Source organism: Triticum urartu, chromosome 2A, assembly GCF_056163025.1.
Source record: "Triticum urartu cultivar PI428250 chromosome 2A, HENAU_Tu73, whole genome shotgun sequence".
Classification (NCBI taxonomy): domain Eukaryota; kingdom Viridiplantae; phylum Streptophyta; class Magnoliopsida; order Poales; family Poaceae; genus Triticum; species Triticum urartu.
In genome coordinates, this window is record NC_141874.1 from 70,472,697 (window position 1) to 70,489,880 (window position 17,184).

The following is a 17,184-nucleotide window of genomic DNA, read 5'->3' on the forward strand; positions in this document are numbered from 1 at the left end:
GACTCTAGTGCAAGTGGGAGACTGAAGGAAATATGCCCTAGAGGCAATAATAAAGTTGTTATTTATATTTCCTTATATCATGATAAATGTTTATTATTCATGCTAGAATTTTATTAACCGGAAACTTGACACATGTGTGAATACATAGACAAAACAGAGTGTCCCTAGTATGCCTCTACTTGACTAGCTTGTTAATCAAAGATGGTTAAGTTTCCTAGCCATAGACATGTGTTGTCATTTGATGAACGGAATCACATCATTAGAGAATGATGTGATGGATAAGACCCATCTGTTAGCTTATCATAATGATCGTTTAGTTTTATTGCTATTGCTTTCTTCATGACTTATACATGTTCCTCTGACTATGAGATTATGCAAGTCCCGAATACCGGAGGAACACCTTGTGTGCTATCAAACGTCACAACGTAACTGGGTGATTATAAAGATGTTCTACATGTGTCTCCGATGGTGTTTGTTGAGTTGGCATAGATCGAGATTAGGATTTGTCACTCCGAGTATCGGAGAGGTATCTCTGGGCCCTCTCGGTAATGCACATCACTAAAAGCCTTGCAAGCAATGTGACTAATGAGTTAGTTGCGAGATGATGCATTACGGAACGAGTAAAGAGACTTGCCGGTAACGAGATTGAACTAGGTATTGAGATACCGACGATCAAATCTCGGGCAAGTAACATACCGATGACAAAGGGAACAACGTATGTTGTTATGCGGTTTGACCGATAAAGATCTTCGTAGAATATGTAGGAACCAATATGAGCATCCAGGTTCTGCTATTGGTTATTGACCGGAGATGTGTCTCAGTCATGTCTACATAGTTCTCGAACCCGTAGGGTCCGCACGCTTAACATTCGATGACGATCGGTATTATGAGTTTATGTGTTTTGATGTACCGAAGGTAGTTCGGAGCCCCGAATGTGATCACGGACATGACGATGAGTCTCAGAATGGTCGAGACATAAAGATCGATATATTGGAAGGCTATGTTTGGACACCGGAATGGTTCCGGATGAGTTCGGGCATTTTCCAGAGTATCGGGAGGTTACCGGAACCCCCCGGGGAGTCAATGGGCCTTAGTGGAAGAGAGGAGGAGGCGGCCAGGTGGAGGGCGCGCCCCCCCAATCCCAATCCGAATTGGGGTGGGGGCCGGCCCCCCTTTCCTTCTCTCCCTCTCCCTCTTCCTTCTTCTCCTACTCCAAATAGGGAAGGGGGAAACCTACTCCTATTGGGAGTAGGACTCCCCCCTTGGGCGCGCCATAGAGAGGGCCGGCCCTCCCCTCCTCCACTCCTTTATATACGGAGGAGGGGGGCACCCGATAGACACACAAGTTGACAGTTGTTTTAGCCGTGTGCGGTGCCCCCCTCCATAGATTTCCACCTCGGTCATATTGTTGTAGTGCTTAGGCGAAGCCCTACGTCGGTAACTTCATCATCACCGTCATCATGCTGTCGTGCTGACGAAACTCTCCCTCGGCCTTAGCTGGATCAAGAGTACGAGGGACGTCACCGAGCTGAACGTGTGCAGATCGCGGAGGTGCCGTGCGTTCGGTACTTGATCAGTTGGATCGCGAAGACGTTCGACTACATCAACCGCATTACTTAACACTTCTGCTTTCGGTCTACGAGGGTACGTGGACACACTCTCCCCGCTCGTTGCTATGCATCTCCTAAATAGATCTTGTGTGATCGTAGGAAACTTTTTGAAATACTGCGTTCCCCAACTTGAGCCCATTTCATCATATATATGAGCCCATTTCATCATTAGAGCACTAAATATGTTTTTTGAGTACAATAGAATATAGATATATGTAACCCTAAGTGTTCATATATATGAACCCTATGTGTTCATATATATGATCCCATTTCATCATTTGTTTATTTTGCTATATTTAGGGTTATTACGAATATATTTAGGTTTTTTTAGGCTTGATTGTCTTAGGCTAGATTGTTTTAGGGTTTTTTTAGGCTTGTGTGTTTTGGGTTGCATATGGGGGTCGTGCATGGTTTGATGTGAGGAAGAGAAACAAAAATGTAAGCAAGTGTGATGGTGAAGTGTCGTCATGCAGATTTGTTTGTTAAAATGAGGGTATTCGAAACAAGAACATATTGCAAAGCTCGGATGACTATAACATTGGATCGAGTGGCAAAAAATTATGAAGTCACATATATTGTGCTAGAACACAATCATTACCTTCAATTGCCACAAACTTGCCACTTGATGGCATCACAAAGGAAGATTTCCAAAGTACAAGCTTTTGAAATAGAAGCCGCTGATGATTCTGGAATCATGCCAAAAGCTGCACATGAGCTTACTTGTCATCAAGTTTAGTTTGGGAGAAGTACACAACTTAGTGAGAGCTTCAACAATTCATTGAAAAATCATTTGAAATCAGATTTTCATATTGTTCGGTTCTTGATGCATTTTGAGAGGACAGTGGAAGTAAAACTAAGAAAGGAATTGCAATCTGAATTTGATGCAAGGAAGAAGTTGCCAAGAATCAAGATGCACACACCTATCTTGGTGCTAGCAAGCAAAGAGTACACTCCAATTATTTTTGAAGCTTTCCAAAGCGAATATGAAAGATCAATGGCTGCATACACTGGAGCATTAGATGGACATAACAAGTTCGCAGTTGCTATTGGGAGTTTGCATGGTGATTTAAAATTCGAGGAGGAGCGCATAGTGATTGGTGATCCTCTAACCCAAACAGTTTCATGTAGTTGTGGAATGTTTAATAGGACGGGAATATTGTGGGGACATGGTCTCAAAGTGCTTGATTTGATGAATATAAAAGTATTGCCAGCGCATTATATCTTAAAGAGGTGGACTAGAGAAGCATGCAATGGAAGCATACACGATAGACAAGGAAGGAACGTGATAGAAAATCCAAACTTGGAAGGCCAACTTCGGTAGAAGGATTCGTCTCACAAATTTCACACTTTGGCATATAAAATAACCTACTCTCTATAATGTTGTTTGATGTTAGAAAATGCACTTGATTGCATTGGTCCACAACTAGAGGATAAACTCAATGCAACTACCAATGCGCTGTATAAGCCATGCAATGACAAAGAAAATGTTGACCCAAATATGCAACAAACAAATGAGGTTCTTAGTACTGCAAAACTCAAGAAAAAAGAGGTTCAATAAAAAAATTGAGGAGAAGACAAACTTGGCTTGATAAGTTACTCAAAAGGAAGTGCAAGCCAACTAAAGTTGCTCCATCCAAAAACCAAAGAGCAAAGGTATGTAGCAATATGTACATGATGTGTTGTTACCGTCCATTCCTAAACTTACTAGAAGTTTTATTGCAGCAACACAAGAAACATGATGGTGCATAGCCTCAAGCAGGAGTGGAGAAGGATGGGCGCAATAAAGGAGCAAATATGGAGTTTCAAGAGTGCAACAAGACAATGAGTTACATGCAGCTCTTGACCGCTACCCGTTATGATGAAAATCTGTTCTAGCATGTACAAGCTTTTAGATAGTATTTTGGGCGGTGTCAACTGTATTTTGGACAGGGTTGACTATAGTATTTTAGACTTGTGGGCTAACTATAGTCTTTTGTGGCCTATGTGTACTAGTAAAAGGGCCAACTCTATGTACTTGAATGATTATGTAAGAACAAATTTCAATGTCAAGTGCTTTAAAAATTAGTTTGTTCAGACCTGCAAAAGAATTTGTATTCTGTTCAACTTTCCGTTGTTGTTGTTGTGTTTTCCTGAACCTGTTAACTCATGGGCTAATACTAGCAAACTTCAACAAAAAAAGGAGTACGTCTGAACACTTCAATACAACCACCAGTGCACTGTATTTGTGTTAATTAACTGAACCGATGCAAGTTTGCTAGTATTGTGTTAACTGAACCGATGCTCTGCTCTCTTCTCTGCCTGAAGAAAGTGCACTCCGTTCTCTGTTGTTTTGTCCACTCATTCAGTTTCTTTTGACTGTGAACTGCTGCTGGCCACTGGATCAATTCCAACGGTATGGTAGGGGGCAAGGTACGCTGTGCCTTGGCCACAGCAGATCTCGGTCCATAAAGGTAGACCAAAAAATGGACTAAGACAACTAAATGTGATGTCAGCTGAATGGGACCAAACTATATCTCATCTAGATGAATTCTAAGCACTCTCATCAATATTTATACAACTTCGGTATTTTATATAATGGAAGCTAATGATTTTGACAAAATTGACAGAGAGAAATAATAAAGGATACATAGGGTATTACTCTCCTACGATTCTGTAAGTTCAGAATATATAAAACTGACGTGATCTCTTGTACTCTGCTTGCTAATAAATACATGACCAGGTGGCTCGAGAGGGGTGTGTCGAACCACCACGGAAAATTATCTGTGCTGAGGACTGGACGATCTCTCTAAGTTGCTTGACTGTTGCTTCTTGTGTATCCCTGTCTCTTGGAAAGAAGCCCCCTACAGGAGGAGGTATAGGGATCATTGCGTCACAGCCCTTGCATGGATATTCACCATCTGTCAGAAGAACCGTCTTCAGGTTTGGAGCTCGACCCATCACGGTACTTGCAAATAACAAGTGATGCTTCAGTAGGGGCCTAAAACCACCAAACTGAAACTCTTTCAATTGCCACTTCTGACAGCTCGTGAACCCAGGAATCTTCCATGAAGGTTCCACTCTCTGAGCACCACACCATCTTATTCTTGCTTCATCACCATCCAGGCATGGATGTTCAAACATCTGCATTCAACCACCAATACAAAAATTATAAGGGGTTATGGTAGGATGTTCAAACATCTGCATTCAACCACAGATGTACAATCATAAAGAGACTACGATGGTGTTTTGAGTCAGATAGACCTGTATACATTCCAACTAAAAGTTTAAAAGAATTGAGTAGAAGTACCTCAACATCAAATGTCTCAACAGATGGAGCAGCTTCGATGAGATTTAATGTCCATAACAGATCAAATTTTATAAAGATACCATGAATAAACAGCTTTCTTAGCTTGTTGAATGCAGTGCAGAGTTGTTTTCTTTCTGGTTGCATCCAGATCTGATGAACAAAACAAATAAAGAAAAAGATAAGTATACAATAATTGTGCATCTGTATATGTTATAAAGGCAAGTTATGCATGCACCAGGTTAGTCATTTGCCAAGTAATGGGATGCTTCCAGGCAATTATAAATCTCTACTATATACTTAATTAAAGAAGAAGAATGTTCCTCTTTCGTACAACCTTGAGTTCCCCCTCCGTCTCTTCGCTCTGATCTTTTTCCTCGTATATATGGTCTTTTCTCCGGTTTTTCTTGAAAACCATCTTAACTGTCCCACCTTTTATTGACTTACCAAGTAGAAATATGTCTTCTTTGGTAAACCAATAAATTCTTACCAAATAAAATCCTAAAATTTATTTAGGTAGGTAAATCACAGGCAAGATTTGATAAAACATTTACTTACACAATCACATTAATATGGGTTCACAGCAACATACAATAATATTTATATCCCACTGCAACGCACCGGAAATTATCTACTTATAAATAAAAGCAAATTACTTGGTCAAGGATGAACCAGCAAAGCTAAAACAATCCTAGTGATGGTCCAACATGAAGTTCATACTAATGCATAAGCACAATATAACAACAGATATCTGCTAAAATTACCTTTTCTCCTCGAAAGTTTAAGGTCATAGTGTGTATGTTTGTGGTACCATCTAGAACCTGGCTTAAACTAAAGTCTTGGTGATAGAGAGTTGCATCACATTTGAGGTACAATTCCTTGAGTGACGGGACAGAACCAAAACACAAGGGGGCCTCATGAAACAACCAAGCCTGCCAACGGACCCGCTCTAGTTTTGGAAGGCAGAGCACCTCAGCTCTTTTCAGTGACAAGTAGACTTCTAGAACTCTGAGATTCGAATGTGGCGCATTGATCTTCCATACAGATAAGTCCCCGGTGTCACAGTGGTCCAGACGAAGGTGCAGCAATTGCTTGCAACAATCAAACAGGAGGTGATTCATGTCGCGTTCGGCGAAGCGAACATTATGTAGATGAAGCCTTGTGAGGCAGCGAAGAACACTAGGGTACTCACTGAAAAATCCATCCACATCCCGAGCTTGCCGTAACATAACCTCGTTGTCGGAGTCCTTGACCTCCTTCTCAGTTAAAATGGCAAGTTCCAAATCTTTTAGCATCTCGCTGTCAATGGCATTGCTAACTAGCAGGCCAATGTCACGCGAGTAGTTGCCCATGAGATAAAGCTTGAGGCATATAGTGTTGAGATGGTGTGTTCCCTGCGGGGCTGAGCCAAGAAGCTGCTAGTGGCTCTTGTCAGAGACGCCATTGCTTGATCAGTGTGTGCAGCCCCTGTACATGGGGCACTAAGGAAGTCCGTGACATGAAGTTTGAGATCAGGAAGTAGCCACGGCAAGTTTCTCCACCGCGTTGACAACACGCTAGTCCTTGCTGCCATGGCAAGGTCGACTCTCCCCAAGATAGAGATTAAAATGTCATCGGTCAACGCGCTGAGCCTATCTTCCTCGCCTTTCTGCAACAAGAATATATATCATCCATGGATACAGTCAGGTCAACATGCAAAGAATAGAAGGTTCTAAGCATAAGTAATCGTTGCATCATCTCTAGCAAGAACACTGCATTTTTTGTGATGTGTAAGATCATTTATTTGGAACTTCAGTATATAGGAGTAGGCAGAGCAGCTAGCAAAGAAGAACTTACATGGCGGCGCGCACTATCTGACTCCATGGATAATATCCTCCGAGTCCAGGGAGCCCTGAACAGCCCGCTCATCTTTTATGTAGGGAGCTCTGGTCTCTATTTATTCAGAGAGGACGAGATGATGACGATGCTCTAAATCGGTCCGACCAGAATCTGAAGTAGAGAATCTCCGACTTCTGTTAGATGAAACCGAATAATAACCTCCTCCCGAGTCCAGTATGCCTTCCAAAGCGCTCGTCTGTATTTTTCAGACACAAGAGGAGACAGAAGTCGAGAATCCCCGACTTTTCTCTCTCTCTCTCTCTCTCTCTCTATCTCTCTGAGATGAAACCGAATCGAACAGACAACAGCCTGACGACCGCGTTGACACAATGATTTACGCTGGAGAAGACGGACTATAATTTACGAGTATGTTCGACCGCGTGGTAAATCCACATCCACACGTTTGCTATTGCTGGTGGAGGAGGGGATTGCAGCCTGTAAAAAGGATCATCTCACGGCCTACAAAATCAACCACCCCGTCCGTCTTTCGAAATCCCTGTAAACGGACGCTCTTCCACTCGCAGAACAATTATTGTTCTGCTATTAACAACGGATCAAGAAAATCAGCTGCCTTGGATAGAGTTGGGGAGGTTAACGAGCCCCTGAAAATCGAGCCAATCAATCAGTCCGGCACATCAGACCCTGCCTAGGACGCGAGGAGAGAAAGAGGGCAGCAGCCAAGCGGCGGAGCGAGGGCCTCACCTTGTCCTTCTTCGAGGGCGGCGGCGTTCCGTCCGTGCCCGCTTCACGGCGGCTCGGGATAACCCTAGGCTATATCTGGCCATGGGCCGGGCCTAAAAAAGCCCATGGCAGAAAACTGAGGCCCAGGCCCTCCCAGGCCCTATCATCGGGCCTACTTTTCAAGCCCAAGCCCGGCCCATCTGGTAAAAAGCCCTGAAAAGCCCTTAGGGCTTAGGGTCGTGGGCTGGGCCTATTCCTTAAAATGTCAATAGGATAAGCCCAAGCCCACCCAGGCCCTGCTAGTGGGCTTAAAACTCAGGCCCAAGCCCAGCCCATGATCAAGCCCATCGGGCCTAGGCCCTGGATTTTAGGGCCGGGCCTGGGTGGGCCGACAGGGCCGGGCCTGAGATGGCCAGGACTACCCTAGGCTAGGCGAGATGCCAACCGCCCACCGCAGAGCAGGAGTTGTATGTTTTCTTTTTCCTTGAGAAATAGCAGGAGTTGTATGTTTTTTTTTCCTTGAGAAATAGCAGGAGTTGTATAGTGCTATTGTCTTGGGCTACAACGGGCCTTCGTTTCGGACTGGATCATTTTTGGGCCAGCTGCGTTTGCGGCCCAGTTCAGCCTGGCTGAGTAAAAATAGGTTTTGGGTCAAGTTCCGCACTGGGTTCAGCCTCACTGAAGCGGCTACAGTAATCGGGCTGGTCCATTTCGTGCACAATTAAAGAAAAAGGAAGGGAAAAGGAGAGCATGAGGGATCGATCCCTGGAGCTATTGTTCGTGTTAAGTAAAGGGGGTGAGACCTACCATATGACATATGTGATAAGCAATAAAAACATTCAAAAAAAAAAGGAGACGAGCATACTTGAAGTGAGTCAAGTCGGTTTTCTCCGGGTGTTTTTTCGTTTCTTTTCTTTTTTTTCTTCTCCTTTCTTTTCATTTGTTTCTTTAGTTTTATTCATTTTATTTTTTCTTTGATTTATTTTGTTTCTTTTTCAGTTTTCATTTTTTTGTTTCCTTTCATTCTTTTGGTTACCATTCTGAATTTTTCGTTTATGTCATCAACATTTTTCTAATTCACATTTAACATTTTTGAATATAAATTTAATTTTCATAAAAACATGGTCAATATTTTTATACATATTTTCAACATTTTCCAAATACAAGACTTTTTTGTGTGTTAATAGTTTTTTGAAAACATTGTCAAAAAATTTCAATACACACTTCTAAACTTTTTCAAAATTTTTATTAACATTTTTCAAATATAATATTAACATATTCTAAAACGGTCAACATTTTTGATATGCAAATTGAACATTTTTCAAATTTTTGATTAACAGTTTTAATGCAATATTACCATTTTTTAACACATGGGCAACATTTTTTAAAACAAATTTAACATTTTTTTAATGCTTGATTAACCTGTTACAAATACTTGTTTAATATTTTTTCAAATGCTTGTTTAACATTTTTATATACATGATAAAAAATCATCATTTTTTAATACATGGTAAAGAAGTCCTATATAAATTTAAAATTTTTAAAATGCTTGATTAACATTTTTCAAAAACTTTTTCAACATTTTTTTAAATTCTTGATTAATATTTTTATATACATGATTATTTTTTTTGGGCTTTTTTTAATAGATGGTCAACGTTTTCTCTACACATGTTAACATTTTTCAAATGCTTGATTAACGTTTTTCAAATACATGTTCAACATTTATTCTAAATGCCTGATTAACATTTTTTAAATACAAGATCTTCTTTTTGGATACATGGTTTTTTATACATTTTTCATACACGTATAAACATTTTCTTTATACACATTTAACATTTTCTAATGCTTAGGTAATATTTTTTGTATTTTTTAAGTTTTATAAATAAATAAATACATACATATATATATATATATGTGTGTATATACATAATATAATATAAACAAATTAAAAAAAGCAAAAGCGAACACATAAAAAGTAAAAAGAAGAAGAAAAAAACGGCCTCTCACACGCCTGGGCTGGCCCAATTCGCCCTCCCATTCAGGGAGGGTTTTCCCTAGGTCTCGCAGAACGCAAGGTATATGGGCCCCGAGTTTGGTTCCCCGCGGGCGCCCCTATTTGTCGCCTTACGCGAGCGCAGGGCCGGCCGGTGAGGTTTTCATACATCGTAAATGCATTAATCCGAAAAACTAAAAACAGCGTAAATGCATTAATCTGGAAAACTAAAAACCCTGTTTCCAGGATTTGTTAAGTGATGCTGCTAGTAGCCATCCCAACTACTAATTGGTACGTCTTTTGGCAATAGATCAGGGTAACATGAACTATGTTGGCTGTAGAATATTCACTTCATGAACTATTTTTTCATCCATGCAAAGAATTTGTACTTTTCTTTATCTCTACATCTCTACAACTATTAAATAAGCAAACATATTTATCACTAAGTGCATCCAGATTAACGTACACAAAACAACCCAAATCAATGGGAGCCACACGATTAGCCCCTCTCATTTAGATCTAACCATCAACATAACAATCAACCCTCATCAATAGTGCGTTTAGTGATTTCAAAGAGCGGACGAAAAAAACTCCGCCAGCGGTGACCCCTACAATCACGCACGAAAAATAGAAACTGACCCCGATCAGATCACCCTCAAGGCCACAACCTGGCGCTGCAAGATCTTCCAATGGTGTGCGCCTCCTCCCACTCCTCACTTGATTCGTATTCGGCTCTTCGCCATCTAAGGTCTTCGAGGGGGACGCCATTGACTCCAGTGCTCCTCCGGTGGTGGTTGTGGGGTCGGCCGGAGAGGCGACGACGATGGGGAGCAGCGGCGCATCGGCAGCGGCAGCGGCTGCAGGGCAACGACGGACGAGTAGCGGCGCGAAGCAGGTGCAGGTGGCGGTTCCGGTCGAAAGGAGGCGGCAGGGGGGCTTAGGCGGGTGAAGGGAGCTCGTCCGTGAGTGTGGCGCGCAGAGGCTGTTGCTGCTAGCCCGCGGTGGTTGCCGTGGTGCAGCGCCGGCGGCACGACTGCAAGGGGAGCCGGCGGCGGCGCGCATGGCCGTGGGGTTAAGGTGAGCTGGTCGGGGCGCAGTGGGAGTAGTGCGACAGGGTCCAGGCCGTCTTCCTTTATGGAGATGAATTGTTGGGTCGACACCACCAACACATGCTCGAGGCGAGGTCTGATAATTTCCTCTTCTCTCCTCTTCTTCTCCTCTTCCTTTTCTTCCTCTCCTCTTCTTCTCCTTTTTCCTCTTCTTATTTTCCTTTTTCCTCTCCTAAATATATAAAACTTTTCTAAAAATGAAACTAACCTAAAATGTACTAAATCAGAGAACATATATAGATAATCCTTTTCTAAATATATAAATCTAACTTTTTTTTGCATATATGAACATATATACACAGAGAACATACAAACATATATACATTTTTATAAAAAAGCAAAATACAAATCATCATATATATGAAAAAAAATCTGAAAAGAAGCAACATACACAATACATATACTCACATATATACATATATATATATAATCTAAAAAAACAAGCATATAATATATGAAAAAAAGGAACAGGGGAGGGGCGGCGCCGGCAGCACCAAGGGAGGGGCAGGGGCGCGGGTTCGGCGGCGAGGACGGCGACGGGGCAGGGGGCGCGTGTTCGGCGGCGAGGACGGCGACGGGGCAGGGACGACGGCCGGCGAGGAAGGGGCGGGCAGGGCAGGGCGACGACGACGACGGGGGCGCGCGGGCCGGGGCATGCAACGCGCGTCGGGGTAGGGCGGTGATCGGCGACGGCGTCGGGCGAGGGCACGGGCGACGGCGACCTCGGGCGGCTAGGGGAGGCGACGGCGACGTCGGGGCAGGGGCCGGCGTTGTGACGCCCCCGATTCAATCGTACACTAATCATACACGCAAACGTGTACGATCAAGATCAGGGACTCACGGGAAGATATCACAACACAACTCTACAAATAAAATAAGTCATACAAGCATCATATTACAAGCCATGGGCCTCGAGGGCTCGAATACAAGAGCTCGATCATAGACGAGTCAGCGGAAGCAACAATATCTGAGTACACACATAAGTTAAACAAGTTTGCCTTAAGAAGGCTAGCACAAACTGGGATACAGATCGAAAGAGGCGCATGCCTCCTGCCTGGGATCCTTCTAAACTACTTTTGGTCATTGTCAGCGGGCTGCACGTAGTAGTAGACACCTCCCGAGTAGTAGTAGTAGTCGTCGACGGTGGCGTCTGGATCCTAGGCTCCAACGTCTGGTCGCAGCAATCGAGCATAGAAAGGGGGGAAAGAGGGAGCAAAGCAACCGTGAGTACTCATCCAAAGTACTCGCAAGCAAGAAGCTACACTACATATGTATGCATTGGTATCAAATGGAATAAGGGTATCATATGTGGACTGAACTGCAGAAAGCCGGAATAAGAGGGGGATAACTAGTCCTGTCAAAGACTACGCTTCTGGTAACCTCCATCTTGCAGCAGAAGAAGAGAGTAGATGGTAAGTTCACCAAGTAGCATTGTGTAGTATAATCCTAACCGATGATCCTCCCTTCGTCGCCCTGTGAGAGAGCGATCACCGGTTGTATCTGGCACTTGAAAGGGTGTGTTTTAAGTATCCGGTTCTAGTTGTCATAAGGTCAAGGTACAACTCCAAGTCATCCTGTTACCGAAGATCACGGCTATTCGAATAGATTAACTTCCCTGCAGGGGTGCACCACATAACCCAACACGCTCGATCCCATTTGGCCGGACACACTTTCCTGGGTCATGCCCGGCCTCGGAAGATCAACACGTCGCAACCCTACCTAGGCACAACAAAGAGGTCAGCACGCCGGTCTAAATCCTATGGCGCAGGGGTCTGGGCCCATCGCCCATTGCGCACCTGCACGTTGCGAGGGCGGCCGGAGAGCAGACCTAGCAACCTCCATTACAAAGGAAGTTGCTTACGCGGTCCAACCCGGCGCGCGCCGCTCAGTCGCTGACGTCACGAAGGCTTCGGCTGATACCACGACGTCGAGTGCCCATAACTGTCCCCGCGTAGATGGTTAGTGCGTATAGGCCAGTGGCCAGACTCAGATCAAATACCAAGATCTCGTTAAACGTGTTATCTTGAAATAACCGCGAATGCCGACCAGGGCCAGGCCCACCTCTCTCCTAGGTGGTCTCAACCTGCCCTGTCGCTTCGCCACAAAGATCCACACAGATGGCCGTTGGGACAAAGGTCCTTTCAGCCCCCAATCCGTAAATCACTCGCGGGTGCTCCACGAGCCGACCCGACTTTAGTCACCACATGTATCATGTATAAAGTATATAGTATATACCCATGATCACCTCCCGAGTGATCATGGCCCGATAATATAGCATGGAAGACGGACAAGAATGTAGGGCCACTGATGATAAACTAGCATCCTATACTAAGCATTAGGATTGCAGGTAAAGGTAACAACAGTAGTAGCAAGGACAGGCTATGCATCAGGATAGGATTAACGGAAAGCAGTAACATGCTACACTACTCTAATGCAAGTAGTATAGAGGAGAGTAGGCGATATCTGGTGATCAAGGGGGGGGGGCTTGCGTGGTTGTTCTGGCAAGAAGGATGGGTCGTCAACACCATAGTCGAACTGGGGGTCGCCGGCTGCCTCGGGGTCTATCGGAAAGAAGTAACAAAGGGAGAACACAATAAATAACAGAGCAATCAAAGCATCACAAAGCGTAACATGGCAATACGCGGTGCTAGTGGTGACCTAACGCAGTATGGGGTGAAACCGGCGAAGGGGGGAAAACATCCGAGAAAGTATTCCCGGTATTCTGTGTTTTCGGATAGATGAACCGGAGGGGGAAAGTTGCGTGTTCAATATACTAGGGATGTGTGGCGGACAAATGGGCTGCGTATCTGGATTCGTCTCGTCGTTCTGAGCAACTTTCATGTAGAATTTTTTTTTCATCCGAGCTATGGTTTATTTTATATGACTTTACAAAGATTTAAACATTTTCTGAAATTATAGATTTACTTTAATTCGAAAATCATTTTAATATCTAAATGCTATGGGTACCAGAAAGTGTACCCACACTTTTGCACGTGAGGCTGGCAGTGGGCCCAGAGTCAAAGTTAATGGCTGACTGTGTGAGCCTTATCCAAATGAACAGTACATGGGGGCCCCACATGTCATTGGGTGATATACTAATCAGTGTTGAATATAAACCAGGGACTAATTAAGTGCGGTGGGACCCAATGTCGGTGGCTGTTTTAGGGGTAATTAGCACCTAATTAGTTTAACAAATTAACTGGGGCGGGGCCCGTTTGGCAGTGACAGTGGGGGAAAGGTTAGCGCTAAACAAACTGGGGTTATCCCCTCCAAGTCAACAGAAGGGCCGGCTGGGCTCGCGCGGGCACAAGGCGCCGGTGGCCTCGCCCAGTAGAGACCGGGGGAGGGGAGCAGGGGGAGGCCCCGGGCGGCGGTGGCCCTTGTGGGCGCGGCCATCTGGCACGCGCAGACAGGCTCCGGCGGGCACGGCCGAAGCGGCGGGGAGTTGCGGGGCGGCGAGCAGCGCGGGAGCGGCGTCAGGCATGGAGGCGGCCGAAGCAGCACAGTGGCGGCGCTGCAGCAGTACTTGGTAGCAGCAGAAGTAGCAGCTACAAGCAGAGTAGTAGCAACGGGTGCCATCGACCATAGGAGGAAAGCAGGGAGAGGCGGGCGCGCGTGGGCGCGTTCCTGGGATCCGGATGTGGCAACGATGAGTGCGCGACGCGCTAGGGGACCTAACCCAACGGGAAAGAGGAGGAGAAGGAGCGAAGGCTGACAGGGGATGCAGAGGAGGGTCGAAGAGGTCGGAGCTGGTCGGGGATGCGTAGATCGACGACGAGGCAGGAGCAATGGCCGATGTAGGGGATCGACTGTCGCGACGGCGTGAGGGCTTCCTGGCTCCGAACTGGCCTCGAGACAGATGTAGAAGACAACGACAGTCTTCCTGGACAGGCCTGCGCGGCGAGGGGAGGACCCATGGCGCGTCAATGGTGTTGGCGCAGCGATGAGCACGCCCGGGCGAGCAAAACAGAGGGGTAAGAGGGCAAGTGAGGGGGATTGGGCGTGCTAGGGTTTGTCAGCGAAGGGAGGAGGCGTCGAGGATGGCCTTGTCCACCGGGGAAAGCCGCGGGATGATCGGCACGTGGCAATCCCGACCATGGACGCGCCATGCCCGTCCACGAAGTCTCTGGTGAACAGAGGGAGAAGAAGGCATATGGATGGGCTAGGCCTGCACTGTAGCAAGTGGGCTAGAGTGTACAATGAGACTTTTAGTTTACACCTTTTCTTTTCTTTTTACTAGTATTTTCTATTTACTTTTCTGTTTGTTTGTTTGTTTTTCTTTTCTTTTATTCCGTTTTATCTTGGTTTACTAGTATATAATTAGCCTCTAATTTAGTATTTCAATTTAGTCCACTGTCACAAAAAGTATAGTCCTCAAATAATTTAGTTTGATATTTTTTTATTAGTAAAGGCATTTAAATAATTAGTTTTTCTACTATTTAAATCATTTTAGTGCATTTAAGCATTTCATAAATGTTTGGTTTCCCCACCATAATTGCTTACAATTTATTTGGTGCACTCCGAACATTTTAGTTTTAATATTTGAAGACTTTATTATTTGCTTGAGTTTAAATTTGAATTTTAATCGGTTTCGAACTAACATGAGATTAGCAACAGTAATCGAAGTGACGTGGCATAATTACCAGTGGGTTGTTGTAGCTTAATTATCCGGGCGTCACAACTCTCCTCCACTACAAGAAATCTCGTCCCGAGATTTAGGAGCGGGAGTAAGGGGGAAGGGATTTGGTTACTAAATTCTAGCGGGTCTTCTCGGTGTTGGTTGCTCTTCTCGAAGAGGTCAATCCATTACGTTGATGCCTTCATTCCTCTGCTCCAGGTCATCATGATGAAGTCGTCCTCCTTTCTTTGGAATATACCGCCGTACTTACAAATAGGTAAGGGGCTGCTCTAAAACGATAGAATATTGTAAGGGGAACTCATTTGGGGTTATCCCAGGAATGAACACAAGAGTATCTCTAGAGTTGAATAAATGAAACACATCGAGAGACAAGTGAGAAGGTGCCATAAGAAGTTTCAAGCGCATAGACAGTCGTTCGTTGCCTGAAACAAAGTGTGAAAGTGGTTCAGAGCAATGGGAATAAGTATTGCGCCTGATACCAGAATAGAGCACTAGGAAGGCGGCCCGTGAATTAAATACGAAGCCAAGCGTGAGGAATAACCATTAGAAACAGGGTTGGTCAGGGGAGTCAGGTTTCGATCCTGTGGAACTGTGGGTTATGGGCCCACCGTGTGGGTTAAAAGTAGGAAGGGCGGAGACGTCTTGCGTGATCATGTAAGCAAGGCATGTCAGGGATTTGTCTGTCAGTTATGTCGGCATCAATGTCGGTACCAAGGGCTAGGGACGAAGAGAACCATTTTCCTGCTCATTGAACGAGGCGGGCCAAGAGGCAAAGTTCTCATCCATCGGCGGTTACCGAAATGTCATCAACAATAGAAACAGGGTCTCACTGGTAGAGTTGTACACCGAGGTGTTTACATAAGCAGTGAATTGAAGGAAATATGCCCTAGAGGCAATAATAATGTTATTATTTTATTTCCCCATATCATGATAAATGTTTATTATTCATGCTAGAATTGTATTATCCGGAAGCATAATACTTGTGTGAATACATAGACAAACCAAACGTCACTAGTATGCCTCTACTTGACTAGCTCGTTAATCGAAGATGGTTATGTTTCCTAACCATAGACATGTGTTGTTATTTGATTAATGGGATCACATCATTAGGAGAATGATGTGATTGACATGACCCATTCCATTAGCTTAGCACCCGATCATTTAATATGTTGCTATTGCTTTCTTCATGACTTATACATGTTCCTATGACTATGAGATTATGCAACTCCCGTTTGCCGGAGGAACACTTTGTGTGCTACCAAACGTCACAACGTAAGTGGGTGATTATAAAGGAGCTCTACAGGTGTCTCCAAAGGTACATGTTGGGTTGGCGTATTTCGAGATTAGGATTTGTCACTCCGATTGTCGGAGAGGTATCTCTGGGCCCTCTCAGTAATGCACATCACATAAGCCTTGCAAGCATTACAACTAATGAGTTAGTTGCAAGATGATGTATTAAGAAACAAGTAAAGAGACTTGCCGGTAACGAGATTGAACTAGGTATTGAGATACCGACGATCGAATCTCGGGCAAGTAACATACCGATGACAAAGGGAACAACGTATGTTGTTATGCGGTATGACCGATAAAGATCTTCGTAGAATATGTGGGAGCCAATATGAGCATCCAGGTTCCGCTCTCGGTCATGTCTACATTGTTCTCGAACCCGTAGGGTCCGCACGCTTAAGGTTTTGATGACAGTTATATTATGAGTTTATGCATTTTGATGTACCGAAGTTTGTTCGGAGTCCCGGATGTGATCACGGACATGACGAGGAGTCTCTAAATGGTCGAGACATAAAGATTGATATATTGTAAGCCTATATTTGGATATCGGAAGTGTTCCGGGTGAAATCGGGATTTTACCGGAGTACCGGGAGGTTACCGGAACCCCTCAGGAGGTATATGGGCCTTAGTGGGCTTTAGTGGAAGAGAGGAGAGGTGGCCAGGGCTGGGCTGCGCGCCCCTCCCACTACTCCGAATAGGACAAG

The 17,184-nt window shown here is 44.5% G+C and overlaps 1 non-coding gene and 1 pseudogene across 1 annotated transcript; one reads left to right on the top strand and one right to left on the bottom strand.

Annotated features, from left to right (window-relative positions):
- The first annotated feature begins 2,745 nt into the window (after nucleotides 1–2,745).
- Nucleotides 2,746–3,485, top strand: LOC147983833 (uncharacterized; annotated as a pseudogene).
- Nucleotides 3,486–4,093: 608 nt separating this feature from the next.
- On the bottom strand, nucleotides 4,094–7,627 carry LOC125535723 (uncharacterized). Its single transcript, XR_015615758.1, has 5 exons — nucleotides 7,474–7,627; nucleotides 6,730–7,373; nucleotides 5,658–6,541; nucleotides 4,897–5,046; nucleotides 4,094–4,730 (listed from the first exon to the last, which is right to left on the bottom strand). It is a non-coding gene; the product is annotated as an uncharacterized LOC125535723 (transcript).
- Between the last annotated feature and the right edge of the window lie 9,557 nt (nucleotides 7,628–17,184).